Source organism: Xenopus laevis, chromosome 5L (genome assembly GCF_017654675.1).
Source record: "Xenopus laevis strain J_2021 chromosome 5L, Xenopus_laevis_v10.1, whole genome shotgun sequence".
Classification (NCBI taxonomy): Eukaryota; Metazoa; Chordata; class Amphibia; order Anura; family Pipidae; genus Xenopus; species Xenopus laevis.
Genome location: NC_054379.1, coordinates 67,179,134 through 67,203,768, shown reverse-complemented (window position 1 = coordinate 67,203,768; position 24,635 = coordinate 67,179,134). Strand labels below are relative to the sequence as shown.

The window sequence follows — 24,635 nt, the reverse complement described above, 5'->3', positions numbered from 1 at the left end:
AAAAATAAAAAAGAGTACATCAGTTTCAAATGAATGTATAAAGAAAGTCTTTCAGTTTGGGACTACAGGTGAAACCAAGAGTGTGTGTTATCTCTTAGGAGGGCCATGAATCACAGTACAAAGATAGCTGCCTTTGAACACAATGTGCTATGTGGGAAAGGTGTACAAGGTATTACAGTGTGTAATAAAGGGCAGAGTAGCTAAGCCCAGTGAATTTCTCTACCTTTGCCCTTTCAGTAGCAATGATTTTCCTGTTGCACCTTTTTACATAAATGAATTGCCTTACTACTAGGGACCAGCAAGCAAGGTGCTGAACAACTAGTATAGTGCAAAATTGGAAACTATAACAATGTTTATGTTAAAATCAAGATCAACTAAATTAAAGTTCCTAATCAGAATTATTTTTAAACACAAACATAAATCTGCAATCAATATGATTTAACACAGAAAATATGACATGTCCCAAAGAGCTTACAATCAAACACTTCATCTCTAAAACAGAAGCAGAGAAAGTGACTTACCCAAGGTCACACACAGCAGTTGCTGCACTCCCAAGCCTCCTGCATTAGTGACAAGGGAAGCAAGCACACGGTTTGTTTTCCTTTCCCCACTAATCAGAAGCATAGAGATAAAAAAAGGTTTCCAAACAAACGAGGCAGCGGATATCCCCTCCTTTCATCTTGTCTCTCCCTCTGCCTATCCCCAAAGCCACCCTCGCAAAACAGTGAATCAGTACTACCTGCATTATTCTGAGCAGCAACCTTGTGTCTCCAGCCATTCAAAAAATGCAACCGACTAGAAATTCCTGTTATTCTCTCCCATGCGACAATAAAAAAAAATCCAAACAGCAGCCGTGACTTCCATCAATCACAAGTCACTCCTTGATACAGGGTGCAGGAGGAGACCTACTGATGTCAGCTAGAGTCACTAGAGAAAATACCCACTGATGACGCATATCCAGGCTTAAAAATAGCTACAGGGCCCCCAAAGGGATTCTTCAACAGACACATTTAGATCTCCTTACTATAGCACAGGAGCTGTGTTGGCAATTGCACACACAGTATATTGCTGTTTAGCGCCTACTTTTACACTGATATTATCTACACAAATATTAAGAAATAAGCACAATATCTACAAACCATCTAGCAATATTATAGATTGCCATAAATTATTTTTTATGAATAGCTTTCATGTTTTTTCTGTAGGGTGATTCTAACATTATTATTTATTTAGGGAATTTATTTTACAAACACAAACTATATATCGGCATCTGATTCAGCAGTAGCCCATCACCAAATCTTGAAAAAAAATAAGGTTGCCCAGAAAAAGTAGAAACTACAGTATTACAGAACATAGAAAGTGAAAAGTTACTCATAAATTCAGTTGTTTGCTTAGGTTGTTTGCTTAAATAATTCCTTTCAGACTTCAAGGTTCTTTTCTAGCTGGTGCATGTATAGGTTTAACTGTATATGAGTTTAACAATTGACAGTTTTAAGCTTTATAAACCTTGATTTTACAACATGTTTAAACTGCTCTGTTTCCAAAAGAACCCAAAATTGAATGAAATGAAATTGTGATTTTTTTTTTGATGTTGTAGTAAAATGAAATAAAAATCAAATTAATCTTAACAATTGTATATATGAATGTTTCTACTAATATAAGTAACATAGTAACATAGTAAGTTAGGTTGAAAAAAGACACACATCCATCAAGTTCAACCTTTTAACCTGCCTAACTGCTAGTTTATCCAGAGGAAGGCAAAAAAAAAAAACATTAGCATTAGCCAGGTGGTTACAGGTGTCATAAGCTGTTTATATGACATTTAATAATACAAGTATGGGACCTGTTATCCAGAATGCTTAGGACCTGGGGATTTTTCCTCAATTTAGATCTCCATACCTTAAAGCTGGCCATAGATGCAAAGAGCTGATCGTACGAAACGAGGATTCGTGCAATTTTCAGACCGTGTCAGGAGAGTCCTGACATTTTTTGTCCGGCGCAGATCAGTCATTTGGCTGATCGGACAGGTTAAAAGATTTCTGTCGTCTGCCGATAATATCTCTGCATGTATTGCCGATCATACGATTTTTAGAGGGAGACTGTCACTAGCTTTTGACGGACATAACATTCGTACGATTGCTGTCAGGGGCAGAACATCGGCTGATCTGTCCTTTTCTACTTTATTTGATCAGGATGGTTAGAGGTCGGGTTAGTTGTCGGGAGATGGGGAAGTCCGATCGATCGATGATTCATACAATCGGATCTTTGCGTCTATGGCCAGCTTAATAAGTCTACTAGAAAATCATTTATACATTAAATATTGCTTCCAATTAGCAACGTTTGGCTCAAGTACTCCATTTTATCCAAATGTTTTATTATTACAGAGAAAAAGGAAATAATTCTTAAAAATTCGGATTATTTGGATAAAATGGAGTCTATGGAAGACGGCCTTTCCATAATTAAGAGCTTTCTGGATAACTGGTTTCCGCATTATGGACCCCATACCTGTACAGCCTACAATAGGTGTCATTGGGAAAAGACATTGAAAAATAGTCCATTTACATACAAGATCTTTTTTTTTTTTTATTTAAACGGCTTGCTACATATACAAATGTTAAGGAGCTAACATGCTAAGGAGCTCAAAACTGCACATCTTAAAGGGCAAACAAAGATCACTTGGCAGTGAAAGGCTACACTTATAAATTTGGCTGAAGATGCCTAGCACACTTACATGAGAACGGAAGCCCTAGTCTTAATGCATGCCAGCGGCTCCAAAGTGCCTTGCTCCCACAGTTTTCTGCAGCTTGTGCTTTTTGCACCCCAACTTGTGCTTTTTGAATCATGCAGATGGTAGGATCATTTCACCCCTTCTGAATGGGTGTATTTTCCATTTTAGGAGTGCAAAGAGCTGCATCTTAGGGCCCAACAGTATCCACAAAGACACAAAGTGCACAAAAAAAGGTTATGACTTCAGCAGGAGGAAGACTTGAATTGTAAATGTCAGTTATTTTACGTTTTTGTTTTACATTGATAAATACTGATGGAAAGGATTCCCTAACAAATTTTCTTAGATACAGTAAAGCTACCATATTGCAAAGCATATTATAGTCTAATCAACATGATTAGGAATCTTATACAGCACTCTGTCACAGAGGAGTTTACTTGTCCCTGAGGCAAAGTAGAATCTAGTTTATGCTTCTGCGATTTAGACATATACCAACAGTATGTAAAGTGCAAAAGAATAACAGACATTACATATAGCAAATTAATGACAGTAAAAAGATAAATAATATGCAGAAAAAACATTAACTACCTGGGTGCTATATCAGTCTACAATCATCCCATTATTTTTATGATCATATTTAGCTCTGTTATGCAGCTGCCAGACAAAACGATTTTATTTATATCATGTTCTCTGCTTCTGTAGATTGAATAGCTCTTCTATATCTCCTCATCCTATTCAGACTATAATAAAAGTCCTCTGTTTCTGTCAATTGTGTCATCATTGGTGCTGTCCTAGTTCTGTTTGTTCTGTATATATTTTACCTTCTTATGAGTCATATAAGAAAAGGACTGAAATAACTTCATACCCTTAAGCTGTTAAGAGGTCAGGCATTAGATTTACGCTAAATTAAAGGCAAATATGCCACGATATTTCATTGCAGCCCACTGAGAAATATCAAAAGCCCAGATTGGAATTTTTCAGAATTTTAGAACAGTAGGAAGTAAGTGAAGGGCTACTTTGTAACGGGCAGGTGCTGGGACATCCTAATTTGCATGTCATTGCCTAAACCTGGCCAGTATTTCACAAGCCTGGCTGGTGAAAATAATGGTTGATGCTAATGTTATTAATTAATGTTATCAAGGAAATTAGCATAAAAATATAGGAAGGATGGTATTTTTTTCCCAGAAAAGGTAGCAACCGTATCGCTAAAATGCACCACTTTTTTGTGCACTCTGCCCAGTGAGAGATGAATGAGGCTGTTAAATTATGTGTGCTTCAGAATTGCCACACCCTGTGTACAGAAAATCAGAAATTATGGTTAGACTCCAACAGCTTGGAGTATTTATTAAAGTTATGCTATCCTGAAAAACAAAAATCCTGTTCTTCCCAAACACATATAAACAAAAGGCTGTGTTCCTGTTGCTTGCTCTGTCCTTTTCCTTCTGAATTCTTTATTATTGCCTCAGCTTTGGGGGGTTTATTTTGAAAACCTGTATAATCTCTTACAGATGTCCAAAAAATACCAGAATACCAGTGACATCCCTGCAGAGTGTCCTAGTAGTACAGCACCTAATACACCCTGCCTACTGATTGTGATTTATTTGTGAAATAACAACTGAACAAGATCTGAGGAAAAAACAAATATATATATGTATGTATATATAGCTTCTTGTAATGAGGGCAGGGTAAAGCCTGTGTCTATGAAGCTACAGACAAATGCTCTTTCTGCCTTTCTTGTCAAGCTAAAAATAAAAGCAATGTTTTTTTTAGCCCAGCAACTATGAAATGCATTCCTATTCTGTGTTCTGCACATGCTCTGTCAGTCTGCAGTAGCGCTTATCAAACCTGTCCTCAGACACCCCTACTGCAACAAAGTGGCAAGGAGACTGCAGACACTTCAGGGGTTGTCTGCTAAAGACATATTAATGTTAGAAATAGAGGGACAGAATACAATTTCTTAAATGTACATACAAATATTGTTGCCTGTCAGCCTGTTTCAAAGCAATATTTTGAAGAGGGACAGTTTTATTTACACAAGGAGATATGTTGCCAACACAGAGGTGGCTCTTCCTTCTGCAACAAGAAATGCTGATACCAAACCCAGCAGGATTCTAATGATAAAAAAGAATGACTGAGACCGAACAAAAGCTTTTATTTAAGATACCCTTTTATGTTTGGAAGCATTCTGGTCACACTCTGGGTCAGACAGAAAACCTAAAACCAATTTAAATATTGATGGTCAATATAATTTATTGCATACATTTATTTCACTATAATTCTCTGCCAGTCCATTCAAACCTCCTAATCAGCAATAATTGCATACAGTGTTTGCTCAGTCATTAACATTACAGTGCAATGGCACAGGTCTGTGGCCAACTGCAGTCACAAAGCTACCTGCACAAAATAAAATTTGAGTATTGTTTCTTTAAATAAAATGTGCTCTCTCACCAACATGAAATCATATGACTAGTTTGAGTTCTCAAGGGCCCTTGTAATGTTTAGTGTCATCACTGTCTTAATTGATTGGAAGGATCCAAACTATTAAAGGGGTTAACGTTTAGAATGTTATAGAATGGCTAATTCTGAGCAACTTTTCAATTGGCCTTCATTTTTTCTTTTTTTTAATAATTTGCCTTCTTCTTCTGCCTTCTTATTTGCAGCTTTCAAATGGGGGTCAATGACCCCATCTAAAAAAACAAATACTCTATAAAACTACAAATGTATTGATATTGCTACTTTTAAATTACTCATCTATCTATTTAGGCCCTCTCTTCTATTGATATTCCTGACTCTTATTTATATCAATGCATGGTTGCTAGGGTAATTTGAACCCTAGCAACCAGATTGCTGAAACTGCAAACTGAAGAGATGCTGAATAAAAAGCTAAATAACTCAAAAAACACAAATACTAAAAAAACAAAAAACAATTGCAAATTGTCTCAGAATAGCACTAAAAGTTAACTCAAAGGTGAAGAACCCCCTTTAAAAGGCCTAAATGTTGTACCAGTCCTATTAACCAATGAAAACCATTTGTTTGGCTGCTATCTGAACTGATACTGATGAACTATTATTTCTGCACATAAGTGACCAGTCGTCACTAGTACTGTCTAAGCAAGGAGACCCCAACCTTTTTTACCCATGAGCCACATTCAAATATAAAAAGAGATGGGGAGCAACACATGCATGAAGCATGTTCCTGGGATGCCAAATAAGGGCTGTTATTTGGTAGTTCAGCCTACAGGAGGCTCTGTTTGGCAGTACACCTGGTTTTTATGCAAGCAAAACGTGCCTCCAAGTCTGAAATTCAAAAATAAGCTCCTATGTTGAGGCCACTGGGAACAACATCCAAGGGGTTGGAGAGCAACATGTTGCTCACGAGCCACTGGTTGGGGATCACTGGTCTAACCTCTATCTGTAGCAGATTTACACTGTACAAAATATATTGTACAAGTACAGAAATATTAGTGGATAAAAATGCTAACAGTTACTATGCCATTCATTATGGAACAATGATAGTATATGGAGAAGGTATACAGTATTCATTTCTTAATGTCTGGGAGAAGAAAAGCAGCATGATTTTTTTTTCAAAGCAAGTGCAGCATAAAAATGTGGAATACCACATAAAGCCCATTGAAGTGCCATATTTTGATTTACACTTTGTCACTGTAAATGTTGTGTACTGTCCTTTCTGGCACACAAAGGGTGAAAATACTGTGTTGTTACTTCCTGATTAGAAATCTAAAGCTTACTGAACTGGTTCTGTAGGATCGGTTAGTGTAAACAGGAAAATCGTACTCAATATCAGCGTCATATTCAAACTGTGCAACAATGTTCACACCTTGTTCTCTTTGGATCCTGCAAGAAAGCTGACACCTTTAGTTACCACTGATAACATTATTAGAGGTACACTGGTTCTCATTTGCATTCCTTTAGGTTTGTGTCATACGGGCAGCCATGATGATCAGTTCACAGCAACACAAACAGTCCTTGTTACTTTAACAAGCAGAAGTTACAATTGTATCCATTAAGGGATGTGTGGGTTTATTTACAATAAAGGCCGAATTGGTCCTTGATAAGAGACATTTTTTTACCCCAGGTGAAAAACAAAGATTTTTTTTTAAATAAAATTTGAGCAGCTGCAACTAAAGCTCCCCACAGACTCGACAATTCTTCTTGCCGAACGACCGATTTTAGGGAAGTCCAACAAATCCTTCGAAATTATCGTGCGGTTAGTGGGATTCAAACGATCGTACATCTTACGATTTTTCGGCCAACATCTGTCAGGAAATTGATCGGCCAGGTCAAAAAATCTTTGTCGTCCCAGTGCAATCAATCCATGTTTGCAAGGCCAAGCAGGCAGCTCCCCTTTGTTTTCCTGGCAAATTGGTCTTTTTAGTTGATGGTCAATTCGTACGATCGTTCCGAGAAAATCGTGGTCTCACAATGAGGATCGGATCTTTTAAAAATCTCAACATCTATGGCCAGCTTAAGCCTGGTATGTCATAGTTCCTTATCTTTACTTGGGCGGCAGGTATGTTGTGATACATTTGTTAAAATGAATTGAAAGGAAAGGACTCTTCAATCACAATAAGTAACAAATTCTCAAAGTCACAATCAGGGGCTGACAACCGTCAGAAAATCTGTGCACAAAAAATAAAGAAATAGAAAGAAACCCCGTCTATGACAATTAATTGGTGTCTGGTGATAGATCCAACCCCTACCAATAAGATAGGTGACTGAATTAAATTAAAGTGCAATGCGTGCCTGTTCATTTAGTTCATCAACAATAATATATGAAAACCAATCACTTCCTGAATCAATTAATTCCAAGCCAATTCATAAATAAATAAATATAAAGTGCAAATTAGTGCATATACCCAATGACTGCTGCCCAATTAATGGTAACAACCAGTTCATGATTGGACTCGAATAAATTAAGTTAAAAAATACCAAAATTCCAGAATGGAAAGAAGATTGCGTAGATAAAATGACGACCGTAGCAACAGTAGATGAACCAGGCCCAATTAAATAACCCAAAGATAAAAAGTTTGTTAAAAGTTTGTTAAAAACCAGAGAAAGGTTTTTAACAAACTTTTAACAAATTTTTTATCTTTGGGTTATTTAATTGGGCCTGGTTCATCTACTGTTGCTACGGTCGTCATTTTATCTACGCAATCTTCTTTCCATTCTAAGGGGCCAGTGATTTGTGGCTTTTAAGGTTTATCTTAGTCTCCAACAAGATCAGGGCAAGCTAATATACAAGGCCACAGTCCTGGTTACCCTGTCCTGCCTCCTCTTTGTGGTGTCCCAGTCTTAGAAATTATTAGGCAGTTAATTTTGGAACAGCTCCACCCTCTATTTTTTCATTATATCCTTCTATCTTTTCTCAAGACCGTAGCTCTCTGATTGACCTTTACCCAATCCTTGGTCATAATTAATTAGATTTAAACTTTCTCATTAACTTATCTTCTAGTCATAGATAATTGTATGCTTGGCACTTTACTTTAAAAAATCAATTTTCTATTAAGCACTTTGTGCACTTCCTAATGAATTTTGGTATTTTTTAACTTAATTTATTCGTGTCCAATCATGAATTATCAATGAACTGGTTGTTACCATTAATTGGGCAGCAGTCATTGGATATATGCACTAATTTGCACTTTATATTTATTTATTTATGAATTGGCTTGGAATAAATTGATTCAGGAAGTGATTGGTTTTCATATATTATCGTTGATGAACTAAAAGAACAGGCACGCATTGCACTTTAATTTAAGTCAATCACCTATCTTATTGGTAGGGGTTGAATCTATCACCAGACACCAATTAATTGTCATAGACGCGGTTTGTTTCTATTTCTTTATTTTTTGTGCACATTTGTTAAAATACTATAAATAACTTATCTTCCCAGCTAAAGAACTTATCTTCTATACAAAGTTTCTAATTTAGGGGCAAATTCATCAAGGGTCGAAAATCGAGGGTTAATTAACCCTCGATATTCGACTGGGGAATGAAAATCCTTCGACTTCGAATATCGAAGTCGAAGGATTTTGCGCAAATACTTTGATCGAACGATCGAAGGAATAATCGTTCGATCGAACGATTAAATCCTTCGAATCAAATGATTCGAAGGATTTTAATCCAACGATCGAAGGATTATCCTTCGACCAAAAAAAGTTAGGCAAGCCTATGGTGACATTGGGTTCGGTAGCTTTTAGGTGGCGAACTAGGGGGTTGACGTTTTTTCTTAAAGAGACAGTACTTCGACTATCGAATGGTCGAACGATTTTTAGTTCAAATCCTTCCATTCGAAGTCGTAGATGAAGGTCGAAGTAGCCCATTCGATGGTTGAAGTAGCCAAAAAAACACTTAGAAACTCGAAGGTTTTTTTCTTCTATTCCTTCACTCGAAGTTAATGAATTGGCGACTTAGTGTAGGGCTAAAATCGATTAAGTATGGGAAATATCTGGATGTCTTATTTTCCAGGGACGATTTATGAATGTTCTTGGAATGTCGCTAACAGACTTTTCATATAGTTACTTAATCTACGTTTTTTTTTTAAATTTATTAAATATAAAAACCATAAAAGCTAAGAATAGAAAAATATGTAAAAGTCAATGCAAATTTTTTCGTCAGCTATTTTTGTACTTTTTGTATTCTGATCTTTTAATAATTTAAAAGCCATTCGTAATTTTAGAAATCAGGCCTCTTAGAGTAATCATGATAATAAGAAGCCACTATGAAATGTTGTCTGCTACATTTATATGCTACAGTTTCAGCTGACTCTGGCTCAGGAGACTTGCCTCACAGACCCAAGCGTTCTTTCATTTGGGTATCCTGGGGGCCTGGGAGATTTATTGCCATGTTAAAGTTGCTTCTTATTTGACAGTAGTATAGAGATATAAAGTACTAACATAAATACAAATTAAGCATGAAGCAAGTTTACAAAAAATACTGTATACATCAGAATAAGCTATTTGCACCTTGTTTATAAAAATAATTATAATCACATCTCCAATCACAAACATGCAAATAAATGCAGGAAGGTGTATAGATCTATTAAACAGTGGAGGTTAAATAAATGTGGGAGATTATGGAAAGCAGGAGACTCGGTTTCACTGTGATTGATTGGGAGAGGGTGGCCAAAGCGAGGTGACACTCTGACAAATTCATGTAATTTGACATGTCTGCAACATAACCAACATATTTTCAAGTGCTTAAAGGAAACTAAACCCTAAAAATTAACATGGTTAAAAATGACATATTATGTAATTAACTTATTGTACCAACCTAAAGTTTAAGGTTATCAATAGCAGCAATGTTCAGAGACTTCAAACTTGTCACAGTGTCACAATCTTGGAAAGTGTCTGCGACACTCACATGCTCAGTGGGCTCTGAGCAGCTGCTGAGAAGCTAAGCTTAGGGGTTGTTGCAATTATCAATCAGAAAATGAGGTTGGCCAGTAATATAAGATGATGCTCCAAGGCTGATTATTACATTTTGATGCTAGTTGAACTGGTTTCTGTGCTGCCATGTAGTTATTATCTGTATTAATTACTAATCATCCTTATAGTGTGACATTTATATTCTATATATACAACATATTAGTTAAGATTTAGTTCTCCTTTAATTCTGCAAAAGGATCAAAACAAGATCAGCATTTAATGTTAAACTGGCCATAGATGTGCAGATTATAGCCTATGTCGGACAAACAATTATCTGTGCCAATCTTCCGGCCTGCAACTAACCATTCAGATTAAAATAAAGTAGTAAAGAGAACAAATCACCCATTCATAGGGCCATTAATTGACAGACAGCAATCTTACAGCTATGTCCGACAAGTAGTAGTGACAATCTCCCATTGATATTGTCAGATAGGCAATACATGCAGAGATCTTATCGTTAAACAGTATATAAATCTTTTTATCTGTCCGATCGACTGAAATATCGATTGCCATGTTACAAAAATCATACGAATCTTCATTTTGTATGATGGCATCTTTGCGTCTATGGCCAACTTAAGCGGGGTCTAGGTATGTTTATTTGGAGTCATGGACATTGCATATGGATATGCGTCTGTTTTCAGCCATGCTCATTCTCATGCCCTGTAGGTATGCTTAGATATGATAGTGCCAGTAAGGCATCAAGACTACATTACAGCTTTAAATCAATGTTGTCCAGCTCATGGCACTTGTTGGTGAAGTTCATCTACCAGGTCCGTTAGACTGTTCTCAATGTGTAGTTCAACTGCTAAAGGTTCTTAGGTCAGAATCTATTTTGCCTCAGGCCCAGACACCACTAAGCTGTTACTGGATTTTCTAACCCTCTAGAAGTAATTAGGTACTAGGCAGAAGCCAAGGGAGCATTCTGCATAATCCAGCTCAGAAAAGGTTGAATCAATAACTTTTTTTTAAAACAAATGTATTTTAACCTATATTTTAACTTTTGCAGACATAGATTTTGATCACCATATATACCAAGGGACATTTGCACCCAGCGAGAGGAGCTTACTGATCCCTTTCTGTGGCCTATGACAAATGGAGGCGCCTAACACCCTAGAGGATCCAGATGGAGCCTGTTTGCAGTGCAGTGCCCGACTATGGATGGGGCCCTTTCACAGAGCTGGCCAGCTCCCATTGGTGGAAGAAATAAAGGGAGATGAGGTGAGCAGTAAATCGGTCCTAGTGACAGCGGCTGCGCCCCCCCACACCCGAACCCATTCCAGCCACCCCGCACAGTGAGGCCAGACTCACAGCTGAGTGTGCCTCCCTCTCTAAAGTTGGTTTGCCCATAGGCCGATGTCCCAGGTACCATGGCTGCAGTCATTGAATTCGTAACATCCAACTGGACGGCAGATGTGGGCGCTACCCATGCTCAGGAACAGCCTGAGAGCTCGGTTGACAATTTGGCGCCTCAGGCACCTAAACACTTAACAGTGGCAGTGCCAGTTGCAAAAGGAGGAGACACGGGCACCCAAAAAGAAATAGTAGCCCCCGCCTGCAGCATCATTTCCCTAATGCGACTATAGAAATCCCTAGAAAGGGTGTGGCACATGTTAGAGGACAAGGCTGACGTGCCCTCCAGGGCTGAAGCTGCGCCTGTATCTTCGTGAAGGAAAACCTGTGGTGCATATATATATACAGTGGTGCATGTATATTTTATGCCATGGAGAGGTCAGTCTAATCAAAGGAGTATAGACTGCATATTCTAGCCCAGATTGCATTTTATTTATATAAGCTATGAAGCTGTGTTTTATGTACCTTGATTACTCCACAATCATCACAACTGAAACAGCTGGAGTAAGAAATTTAATTATTTTGTTTTTGGTGTCAAGAGATCATTCTGTTGTCAATATCAGAAAATTGTTGCATCACCAGGGGTTTTCTATTACTGGTAGCGAGTTCTGGTTTTTGTCAGGTGTCCAAATGACATCGATTAGGAGAGCATTAAACTCCAGAGAACAGTGATTTACTTGTTTTAGGGAACAAACTTTTTCTGTTCACCTGACTTCATAGGAAGTGGATCAGTATTTTTACACAGTGTTATAGCTTTGAAGGCATTATTTAATCTTTAGACCACTAGCATCAAATTAATAATCTGATATTGTAAATTAATAATTTCCAAATGAAAGCAGTATTTTTCAGATAAAATGAACAATTATGGATTTAAAAACAATATCATATTGTGTCAGTTTTATTGGGGGGATGACTTGGGGATGCTTTCTACTAAAGAAATTGCTTTGTATGTCTAAGCAAGCATTTGTCCCATGTTAGTTTACCCACCATGAAATATGTAATTGGGGGCTTTTGATAATATTTCATTGGCTCTTGGCAAAGGAGGCAGTGTGGCAGCTATATCTGTGGCAAGGGGTAAGAAAGCATTCATAAAAATAATTATTTTGTAATGCTATAAAACAGGTAGTTGAGTAAGTTTCTTTAATGTAACACAGGCAATTTCTATTGCAGGAGATCTCTGCTTTTTGTATTCAAGGGGAACATGGAAACTGCCCAAAACAATGTGAAAGGTTCAGACCAGGCCCGGACTAGCAATCTGTGAGTTCTGGCAATTGCCAGAGGGGTTGCTATAAGGTGCCATAGAAAGTCAGTATTTAGTGGGCTGGTGGGGGGCTGTTTGGGCCTCTGTGTACCTGAAATGCCAGGGCCTATTTTAATTCTCAGTCCGGACCTGGTTCAGACCCATAGGTTTCAGTTCACTTATTAATTAAGATTATATAATCTTAATAACTAACTTGCTATCCTAGGTGATATGCATTAAAAAACACATTTTCTCCAATATAAAGATGTGATCAACAGAGATCTCTTATGGGACAAGGTGTGTGCCATGAGCTTTACCTTTTATTTGCAGCTAAGAAATCTTCTCCACTTTTATACACACATACACCCACACCCCACATATATTTATATTATATTTTTGTTTAATATATTTAAAAAAAAGTTTGCTTTATCTATTATAATTGTATGTGCAGACATTCAGGAATTCTATTTCAGTAGCACCGAAAATACTAAAGGATTAAGATCCCCAAAGCTTAACCTAAACCAGGGATCCCCAACCTTTTGAACCCATGAGCAACATTCAGAAGTAATTGGAGTTGGGGAGCAACACTAGCATTAAAAAAGTTCTTGGGGTGCCAAATAAGTGACGTGATTGGCCATTTGGTAGCTCCTATGTGGATTTCAATCTACATTACGGCTCTGATTGGCAGTGCACCTGTTTTTTATTCATCCAAAACTTGCCTCCAAGCCTGGAATTCAGAAATAAGCACCTGCTTTGAGGCCTCTGGGAGCAACATCCAATTGATTGGAGAACAACATGTTGCTCACAAGATACTGGTTGGGGATCACTGCTTTAGACAAACTATAACCCCTCCCCAACAGCCTTCAGCTGCTTTGAGATACTTAACAACTGAAGGGTTGCAGGGTGAGCAACAATAATATCAAGTATTTCAGCAACTTTCCCTGCTGTCATCATCTTGCTCCATTGTCTCCATTTCATCCTACTGTCTATATTAGGGATGCCCAACCTTTTTTTACCCGTGAGCCACATTCAAATGTAAAGAGTTGGGGAGCAACACAAGCAGGAAAAGGTCCCTTAGGGTGCCAAATAAAGGCTGTGATTGGCTATTTGGTAGGCCCTATGTGGACTGGCAGCCTAGCAGAATCCCTGGAATTCAAAAAAAAGCCCCTGCTTTGAGGACACTGAGAACAACATCCAAGGGGTTGGAGAGCAACATGTTGCTCAAGAGCTACTGGTTGGGGATCACTGACCTAAACAATCCCTAAAGAAGTAAGCTTTTTTTACCACTGATTTCTGAAGCATCTGAGCTGGGGTAAAGCCGAATTTCCAGGTTCAAAACCCAAAATTCGGCTCTTAAGGGGTAGTCCACACGGGGAGATAGCGACGCGTTTGCGGTCGCGGCGACAAAGCGCCGCGACAGTCGCCGCGACCGGCGCAGGCGACAGTTTTATATGGGCGCCTATGTAAAAACGCCTGTGCTAACCACACGAGGCGATGTGCTTTTCAACAGTCGCCTGAAAATGCCTCGCCAGGCTTTTTCATGCGACTGTTGAAAAGCGCATCGCCTCGTGTGGTTAGCACAGGTGTTTTTACATAGACGCCCATACAAAACTGTCGCCTGCGCCGGTCGCGGCGACTGTCGCGGCGCTTTGTCGCCGCGACCGCAAACGCGTCGCTATCTCCCCGTGTGGACTAGCCCTAAAAGTACCAGGAGCATCTTTTTGTCACCCTGGAAACGTATCTGGTGCTGCCGCCTGAAGTGAGCACCTCAGCTCGCCTCATTGGTGGAGCGCCCCTACTTTTAAGGCATACAAATTAAATAGCTATACTTTGAGGGAAGTTTTTACTTACCCTTTAAATGGTGAGTTATTTTTATACAGCATGGCATATTTTATTTCCTAGACCGTGACACTAGGCCACAGCTTGGAAATAACTGCTCTATAATGTTCTAGTATTTGAATTAATAATTAATCGAAATGTCAGAGACTTATCAAAACATTATTCTTGAGTTGACAGGAAAACTGGCCAAAAAGATGTTATATTTTCTTCTTATATGCCTTTAGTTTCCTTGTGTGGAAAATAGTTAACTAAAATCAGTTACAAATGAAGGCCCAAGAAATGTTACTTGAGCCCAGACTCTGTTTGATTTTGTTTTCTGTTTGAAGTTCCCCAGTTAACATGAAGCAAGTTTAGGATTATCTTGATAGAAAACTTAAAGATATACCGACACCAGAAATTATGCCTTTTTTACATCTATCATAAATTTGACTTTGTATGCTACATATAATTTTGCCATAAAGTATTTGCCCAATGCTTTTGCATTACCTATCTGACTCCCTGTGTTCATCTATGCCATATTTGTCTGGTTTAGGAACTTCAACTAATAATTACTTTGTAAAAAACAAACCTCTCAGCAAAAAATAATCAGCATTACCTATAGGTAACTTTTAATGTACATTCATATTTTAAAAAGTAGTTCATTAGTGTCAGTATCACTTTAAACAAATAAAACATAGATCAGTTCTAAACATTATCTCCTTTTATGTCTCCAACAACAGCCCTTGCATAAAGCTACCCACAACCCCTTATATCAATAGGATCCTATCTATTTTCCTGCCTGCATGTCCCAGCCTTTGGAACATTTTCGTGAGGTCATAGCACAGAGCTTTTTAAAATGGAAAACTGTAGCACACGCCTTCTCAAAAAGTTGAAACCACTGTTTATTCCACAGCAGCCACTTGTGTTTTTAATGGATCAATAAACAGTGGTTCTAACTTTTTGAGACGGGTATAAGCTACACTTTTTCTGTTTTTGAATAGTGTTGCAACCTAGGAGCCCTGCATGGATAGATGCACACCTAACTCTAGGAAGAATTTCTCTTGCACGTACACTATGTATAAGGGTATATATCCCTTTATATGTATAATAAGGGTTTACTATGTTATCAATTTGGTTGACTTATTACATAGCACAGAGCAGCTATATCCAATCCACAGCTATTATGAACAAAGCTCTTGTTAAGTATGAAGTGACCCCAAAATAAGTACTACAAAAATACTATCGGTGCACTTTATAATAAAATATACTGTTCAGTGTATAACACAGCACTTAAGATTCTTCCAATAAAATACATAGTCCAGTTCTGAATAGTACCAGTTAACATGATCCTTGTCCTGTCTACCTGTATGCCATTTGTGTGCGTGACATAATCCTTAAAGCTATTCGTAATGCCCCTGAAGAGACTACATGACATGGTAAGATGTACTGCAGGAAAATGCATTTTAATAGCAGCAAAGTAAGTGTGGGCAGTTTTCTGTAGTTTATTGTTTTTTGCTGAGAAGGACACTGTACACTACCATTTCATAAACCTTCACCTGTGCTTGTAAAGGCAAACATCCTTGTAGTTGCCATGGAGCTAAACTGTATTCAATGCCAGAAGGAACCCATTTTCTCAACTGAAAAGTACAACGAAATATGATTTTGTTTTAAATGTAAAGTTATTTTCTTGTCATATTATTACAAGTAAGTTGTAGCTTAGGATCTGTTTGCAGAGTGGGTTATACCAACAAAAAACACACATTTCACTAGGCAGCTCAGAATGATACACATTAAATCCTTCTCAGTATTAAGGTTTTCTATTCCATTCTTGAGTAATACAGAGATATTATAAGTGCAAAATACAGCTGTGTTCAACTAGAGCTCAATCAATAGGGTTTGGGGGCACATTTTCTATGGGTCAAATATTGAGGGTTAATTAACCCTTGATATTCAACCGTCTAAGTAAAATCCTTCGACTTTGAATATCAAAGTCGAAGGATTTACCGCATTTCATTCGTTTGTTCGATCGATTGTAGGATAAATCCTTCGAACCGAACGATTCGAAGGATTTTAATCCATCAATCGAACAATTTTCCTTCCATCCCAAATTGACAGGGGAGCCTATGGGGACCTTCCCCATAGGCTAACATTGATGTTCGGTAGGTTTTAGTTGGCGAAGTAGGGGGTCGAAGTTTTTTTTAAAGAGACAGTACTTCGACTATGGAACGGTCGAATAGTCGAACGATTTTTAGTTTGAATCGTTCGATTCGTAGTCGAAGTCGTAGTCGAAGTAGCCAATTTGATGATCGAAGTAGCCAAAAAAAACGTTCCAAATTCAAAGTATTTTTTATTCTATTCATTCACTCGAGCTAAGTAAATGTGCCCCTTGGTGTTGGAAATGCATGTTGTCTATTATTAGAATGCACAGTAAATAGCATGAGGCAGTAAAACTATAAAATCTTTTCAATGGTGGTAAAGTAGGCAGTACTGTTTCCTTATATGGTTAATGCATACATAAAAGTTTCACTTTTCACAGTTTCACTGTGCTCAAACAAAAATCAAGGGCATGCATACATGCTAGGTTACATCAGGCAATGAATGGACAGAGCTGTGTCTTCCTCTAGTTTTACAGTTAAAACCTGTATTTTTTCTTCAAAGGCATTCAGTCAGAGAGCACACAGAACAAAGCTAAATGGTGGCTTAAGCACAAGATGTAAAAAGGCAATATTTAATTTGCATATGCCAATTTGCTTTGATCCGTTGATAAGTCACTTCTTAAGATATAGGTTATCCACTGATTTTTGTTCTTCTGTAAAGATCTTTAGTCCACCAAAAACATTTTTGAAGTAGGCACACAAACAGACACATATGGTAAAGATGTACAATTTATATGCCTCTCTCACACAAAAATGTGTTTCTACTGCAAATATAATGCATGGTTTATAAGACAGGTTGCCACCTTGTGAAAAAAAAATTTGAGTCTGACCATAAGGGGATGGTACAGGGCAATGACATAAGTGGTGTTGGTGGGGGGCTACAGAGGTACAGAGAGGTAAGTAAACAGATTGGGTAGGGATTAGTTAAAGGGATCCTGTCATCGGAAAACATGTTTTTTCAAAACGCATAGTTAATAGTGATACTCCAGCAGAATTCTGCACTGAAATCCATTTCTCAAAAGAGCAAACAGATTTTTTTATATTCAATTTTGAAATCTGACATGGGGCTAGACATTTTGTCAATTTCCCAGCTGCCCCCAGTCATGTGACTTGTGCCTGCACTTTAGGAGAGAAATGCTTTCTGGCAGGCTGCTGTTTTTCCTTCTCAATGTAACTGAAGGAGTCTCAGTGGGACATTTACTATTGAGTGCTGTTCTTAGATCTGCCAGGCAGCTGTTATCTTGTGTTAGGGAGCTGCTATCTTGTTACCTTCCATTGTTCTTTTGTTTGGCTGCTGGGGGGAAAAACGGAGGGGTGATATCACTCTAACTTGCAGTACAGCAGTAAAGAGTGATTGAAGTTTATCAGAGCACAAGTCACATGACTTGGGGCAGCTGGGAAATTGACAATATGTCTCACCCTATGTCAGATTTCAAAATTGAATATAAAAAAAATCTGTTTGCTCTTTTGAGAAATGTATTTCAGTGCAGAATTCTGCTGGAGCAGCACTATCAACTGATTCATTTTGAATTTTTTTTTTTCCCCATGACAATATCCCTTTAAGTATGGGCCAGGTTTGGGAAATCATGAGTTAGCTGGAAATTGGGTTTAGGAAATCCCATTTTAGCAAATAAGATGCAGAGGTGGGCAGGCTGGGCAGAACAATGCAGAATTTATCAGGCACACAAACAAGTTAATTTGTAATAACAGCTCTGGTCTTGACTGGTATTGTACAAGCTAGGCAGGCATCCAGTCACTCCAGCAGTTATAGTTTATAGGGAATTGTGGGATTTTGAGAATGCCTGCTGATATAAAGTAACAGTAGTCAGCCAGCTCAGAAAAGTAGTCAGACAGATCAGCAGGAGAGCAGGGGGCTAGGCTAAGGGAACTGTTCTAAACCATTAAAAATCATGAAAAGTCTGCATATTTTTTAATTGATGTATATTGCAAAGTTGTTTAAAATTATGTTTACTTTTCAAAAAGCTTTGTTTGTGTGGAGTTCCCCTTTAAAGATGACCAACCCCTTTAACCTAAATGCAGTCATATCGAATAGCGGCTCACCCGCAAGACGATTAATCCACTTATGGTTTGGTTCACTATTTTTCTTGTACTAGAGCATGGGTTACATTTGGCTCTAGTCAGGCTGGAGTGACTGAATGTCTAACATAATAAACAGAACCCAACTTCCTGCTTTTCAGCTCTCTTGGTTTTCACAGACTGTTACCCTGGTTACCAGGCAGTAACCAATCAGAGACTTGAGTGGGGCACATGGGTCATATTTGTTGGTTTTGAATCTGAGCTGAATGCGGAGCATCAATTGCAAACTCACTGAACAGGTATGTCCCATATGGCCCCCTTTCACAACCCATCTATTTACCTTGTTTTTATTTTTACACTGAACTGTTCCTTTAAAGGAGTTGTTAAAACTTTGAGTTAACGTTTAGTATGATGTAGAGAGTAATATTCTGAGACAATTTGCAATTGGTTTTTGTTTTTTAATATTTGTGGTTTTTGAGTTGTTTAGCTTTTTATTCAGCAGCTCTTCAGTTTCATCAATCTGGTTGCTAGGGTCAAATTACCCTAGCAACCACGCATTGTTAAGAAAAAGAGACAGGAATATCAATAGAAGAGAGGGCCTAAATAGATAGAGGAGTAATAAAAGTAGCAATATCAATACATTTATAGTTTTATAGATGGGTCCATTGACACCTATTTGTAAGCTGAAAAGAGTCTGAAAAAGAAGGCAAATAATTCAAAAACCATAAACAATAAATAATGAAGGCCAATTGAAAAGTTGTTTTTAATTGGCCATTCTATAACATAGTAAAAGTTAACTTAAAGGCGAACCACCCCTTTAAGCTGCAAGTCTCAGTACTCCCAAGAGACCCACTTATTTTAAAAAGTTACAATTGTATCTTTGCTTGTTTTAAGTCTAAAATGTATCTAAGTGCAGGTGCTGAGTATTCTGTGCTCTCTACTAAAAGCTTTTAATTTAATTACGTTTTAGAAACAATGGGTCAGATTCAATTAAGTGAGAAAAAGGTTTATCATGTGAAAAGTCATGGACAAGATTAAATTTGCGATGCAATTCAATTCAGTAAAAATTTTGCCATGGTTTATCACGTGAAAACTGTATTGAAGAGAAAAAACTGTATTGAAGAGAAAAAACTGGAACTGAATCTGGAGAAACTTTTTTCTCCTTGAATTCTCCCTCGTTTGTGAGTTTTCACGTGATAAACCATGAGATAACTGAATTGAATCTGGCCCAATTGTATCTTTTTCTGCTGTCAGTGCAGGAGATCAAAGAGAAACTCAGGACATTTCAGTAAGAATCTGGGACTGCGGGCTGTGCTGTCAATGTGACTGTCCCACGAAAAACAAGAGCATTGGGAGGTATGCTTATACCAGTAGGTGCTGCAATCAAGTATGTTCCATCTGTAGCTCAAAACATTTTACATTTCTACTGTTCATTAAAAAGAGTAAAATGATTCTAATTCTAGATACAGTCACAGGAGGAGTCTACATTTCAAAGCATGCAGCAACCTATTATTTCTGCCTATGTATTTTCCGAACAAGTAATTTCCACCCTGTGGTTTTGCATGAGCAATAATATGTTAGATCCCCCAAATCAATAAATAGAACTCAAGTGATAAGCAAAAGAGTGAGCTTAAAATTTCATCTTTACTTGATTACCACCCATGAGCTTGAAATGTATTTGTTTATTTGTCACAAGTGGTTTATGTGTGCACTCCCTTTCCATACCATCTGTGGATTTAAGAGATAATTTAATCTGCAGGGGTTTCACAGTGTTCCCCTGCAGTCCAAGATAAATATGTTAAAATATCTACCACAGGGCAGCTTTCCTCTTTGTCCAGGCTTATAAGAAATGCTGTGTTAAGCAAATCAGAAAAATGTTTTCAATATGACGACAATAAGAAAACAAATCATAATCTTAGAAGAAAACTGTCAGCTGAAATAGCTGAAATAATTTTTCCTATTAACTATTAAAGGCAGATGGCAGCTTTGAAAAACAGTAGTCTGCATATTATTTAAAGTTTAATATATGGGTTTATATGTAAGTAGCAATATCTTAACCTAAGCTCATACATGAGAATCCCCCCCCCCTCCAGGAGGTCCAAAGTATGGACAGGTCCTCCCAGCTAAATTTAAATTCATCATGTGTATATATTCATTTCATTATTAAAGCAGCAATTTGAAGCATAAAATATTTATTCTAAAATGAACTATGAGGTGTAGTACCTCCGGTTAATTCAGCATTCCTTAATTAGGCAGATGTAAACGTTTTTCTCAATGCGTTTATCACACAAAGTCACGTGCTGACTGCTGCTCAGCTGCAAAGAGAAACATAGTAGCAAAATGCGGTAATTATTATCTGCTACTGTTATTTCTAAAATGTATTGCAACATTTGTATGGTAAGTCTCACAGATTCAACTGCTCGTGCAGATAGCGGAGCGCTCCTTATTTTAAGTTCAAGGATTGAGGAAAGAACACAAATGGCTAAAATATATGCTTATTAATAATTCATACTCACCAGATATCCTCCGTACAATATTTATTTCACCCACTCAAGTAGGATGCCTGTAACTCAGAGTTCTTACACCTCGTGGCCAGTTACAGGCATCCTACTTGACAATGGACAAGCAAGAGAACATGGATCCGTGAGGTATTTGCACGCTATAATTAGCTCCAAAGTCGCCAGTTCGCTAAAAAGGCCCCAAGATGAAGCCGCTACAAATACAAGCCCCTAAGTGATGGCGTGATGGTTAAGTAAATATCGTACACAGTCCATTTTAGCATAAATATTTTATGCTTCAAATTGCTGCTATTATTATGAAATGAATATATACACATGATGAATTTAATGCTAAAAATTATTGCTATACATGAATTTTTGATTGATGAATTATGTATATGAATTTTTGATCGATGAATTTTGTACATGATTTTTCTTATATATATTTGGTGTGATAAAATAAAAAGTCTCAATTTATTCAAACTTCTTTACTCCACTAACCATCCAATACATTTTTGTCCATTGTATTTCACTAAGAAGTCAATTACAGAGTGCAATAAAAGGGATCTTTTAATATTCTATTATACTGATCTATTTTAATCCCACACACCGCCCTAAAAGGCTATGTAATCTTCATTTAACATCTAGGAGAGTGTGCTGCCATCTTTTAATGAGATTCCCTAGTTCAATATTTGATAAATCAGTCCCTTAAAGAGATACTGGTACCATAAATTAAACTCTTTCTTACTATCATAATATTGTCTTTGAAAGCTACTTATAACTTTGCCAAAAAAGTATTTGCACAATGCTTTTACATTACCTGTCTCATTCCCCATGTGACTGTTTGAGGGGACTGCCATATTTGTGCAGCAAGAGTCCATTAGCATTGGAAACTTTAACTGAATGGCTGAGATACGACAGTCATGTTGACAAAAAAGTCAGGTTTAGGAACTTCAACTAACAATTACTTATAAAATCAAACATCTCAGCAAGAAAACAATCAACATGACCTATAGGTAACTTTTAATATACTTTCATATTTTGAAAAATAGTTTTTTAGTATCAGTATCACTTTAAGTAATACCTTACGTCCATGACTTGATGCCAGCTGTGCTTTCTGGCCTGCATGGGCAGTTAATATTTTGGGAGATTAAAATTAACTTTCTCCAGCAGCTGAAAAACATTGGCAGAGAAAATACTAATCCCACCCAATGCTGTCCTGTGTGTAGAAACCAGCATGAATGGGGTCAGGCTGTTACTGTGTACATAGTACAGATTTCAGTAGGAAAATGCAGACTTGGGAATTTTATGGATGAAAATTTCCCCCTGTGTCTTACTGATTGAAGCCAGACAAAATGTTAAAGGGATACTGTCATGGGAAAAAACATTTTTTTTTTCAAAATAAATCAGTTAGAATTATGCACTGAAATCCATTTCTCAAAAGAGCAAACAGTTTTTTTATATTCAATTTTGAAATCTGACATGGGGCTAGACATATTGTCAATTTCCCAGCTGCCCCAAGTCATGTGACTTGTGCTCTGATAAACTTCAATCACTCTTTACTGCTGTACTGCAAGTTGGAGTGATATCACTCCCCTCCCTTTCCCCCCCAGCAGCCAAACAAAAGAACAATGGGAAGGTAACCAGATAACAGCTCCCTAACACAAGATAACAGCTGCCTGGTAGATCTAAGAACAACTACACAGTAGTAAAAACCCATGTCCCACTGAGACACATTCAGTTACATTGAGAAGGAAAAACAGCAGCCTGCCAGAAAGCATTTCTCTCCTAAAGTGCAGGCACACGTCACATGACTTGGGGCAGCTGGGAAATTGACAAAATGTCTAGCCCCATGTCAGATTTCAAAATTGAATATAAAAAAATCTGTTTGCTCTTTTGAGAAATGGATTTCAGCGCAGAATTCTGCTGGAGCAGCACTATTAACTGATTCGTTTTGAAAAATAATTTTTTTCCCATGGCAGTATCCCTTTAAGTTGAGGAACTATCAAATCAACAAATGCTGGAAAGAAGTAATAAAAAGTAAAAGCATTTGCATGTATGCACTAGTTATACATGGGCTGACAAATAGTCATCTCACATAAACCGCAACCCACCCTCCCCAAACCAAACCCCACCCAGGCCAATCCACTGCAATTATATACCTGTGCCTAACCTGCTCACCTTTGATGTTACTGAAGGGGTCGGGCTGCCTACAGTATGATATTTAAATGTAATAGTGGTGTTTGAAAAAAGCAGTTTGTTGGAGAGGGCTATGGAGGAAAAGTGACCCTGACCCTCCAGCTGCACATAACCTACCTAGAAAGTAAAGAGCTGGCCTGAAACTGTATGTGCTAGTTAGGGGTGCCACCTGGCTAGTATTTTACCAGCCTGGCCTATAAAAAAATGATGGTTGATCCCAATGTTATTAATAGGGGGAAAAGATAAATATATAGGAAAGCTGGTATTTTTTTCCAAAAAAGGTAGCAACCCTAGTGCTAGTATGTACCATCAGATTTAAATTTTAAAATTTTTTTCAAGATAGAGCTTTTGTAACTGTGCTACTTCTGCTAGTTCTGCAGTGTTCCGTTTTTGACTGGTTGGCTGGGTAAAGCAGTTTTTGTGAGTGCCACTGGAATGAACTCTTAGGGGGCTATTTAATAAACGTCAAGTTGTTTTCTCCAAAACAAATTGATTTTTTAAGGAAATTCTTCAGTCAAAACTAGAATTTTTGGGTTAAAAAAACCTTCAAACATTTAAAAAAAAAACTCAAAATTTTCAAGATTTCTTATACCACGAAGCTGGAGATAGCTAGAATCAAAAAATACTAAAGCTAAAACCTGTCGAGGTCATGTAGAAGACAATGGCAAAGGTCCCTTGAACCATTTGAAGATGTTTCTTGCCTTCATGATGTTAGAGTTTTTTACGGTGGGTTTCTCTTGGAAACTCTATTCATTTGAGAATTTCATGTTGTTGAATTCACTGATTCAAGTTTTTTTCATTCAAAGTTTTTCTTAAATTAGAAACTAAATTCATTTGAGGTCTAAAAAAAAGCTCACAAAGCTCTTAAATTCAACCTTTGATAAATAACCCCCCTTAGTGAAAAAGGGATCAGGAAAAAAATAAATATCACTGTAAATGGAGGGAACACAAACAGCAAACAAAGTAGTAAATAGAATATGAGGATCTTAACAACCCCCCCTACAGAGGGCTGAAACAATCAGATAAACTACAAAAAGAGATGCGCACAAACTAAGCTAATAAAGAAGTGGTATTGCAAACAAAATATATTTTATATAAAGTTTTGCAAATGTCGATTATAGATTAGATTTTGCACAACAGCTTGAAATGCATACATGATCCAATTGT

The 24,635-nt window shown here is 37.5% G+C and overlaps 1 protein-coding gene across 3 annotated transcripts in view; it reads right to left on the bottom strand.

Moving 5' to 3' along the window:
• hivep2.L (human immunodeficiency virus type I enhancer binding protein 2 L homeolog) overlaps window positions 1-24,635 on the bottom strand; it is a 183,232-nt gene that overhangs the window by 102,117 nt on the left and 56,480 nt on the right. Inside the window, exon 1 of one of the 3 annotated variants that reach the window (XM_041562849.1) lies at window positions 740-1,076. The exons of the other annotated variants lie outside the window; for them this stretch is intronic. The gene's annotated coding sequence lies outside the window, so the exon portion shown is untranslated. Of the gene's footprint in view, window positions 1-739; window positions 1,077-24,635 lie in introns of those variants that run through there. 3 annotated transcript variants of the gene reach the window in all.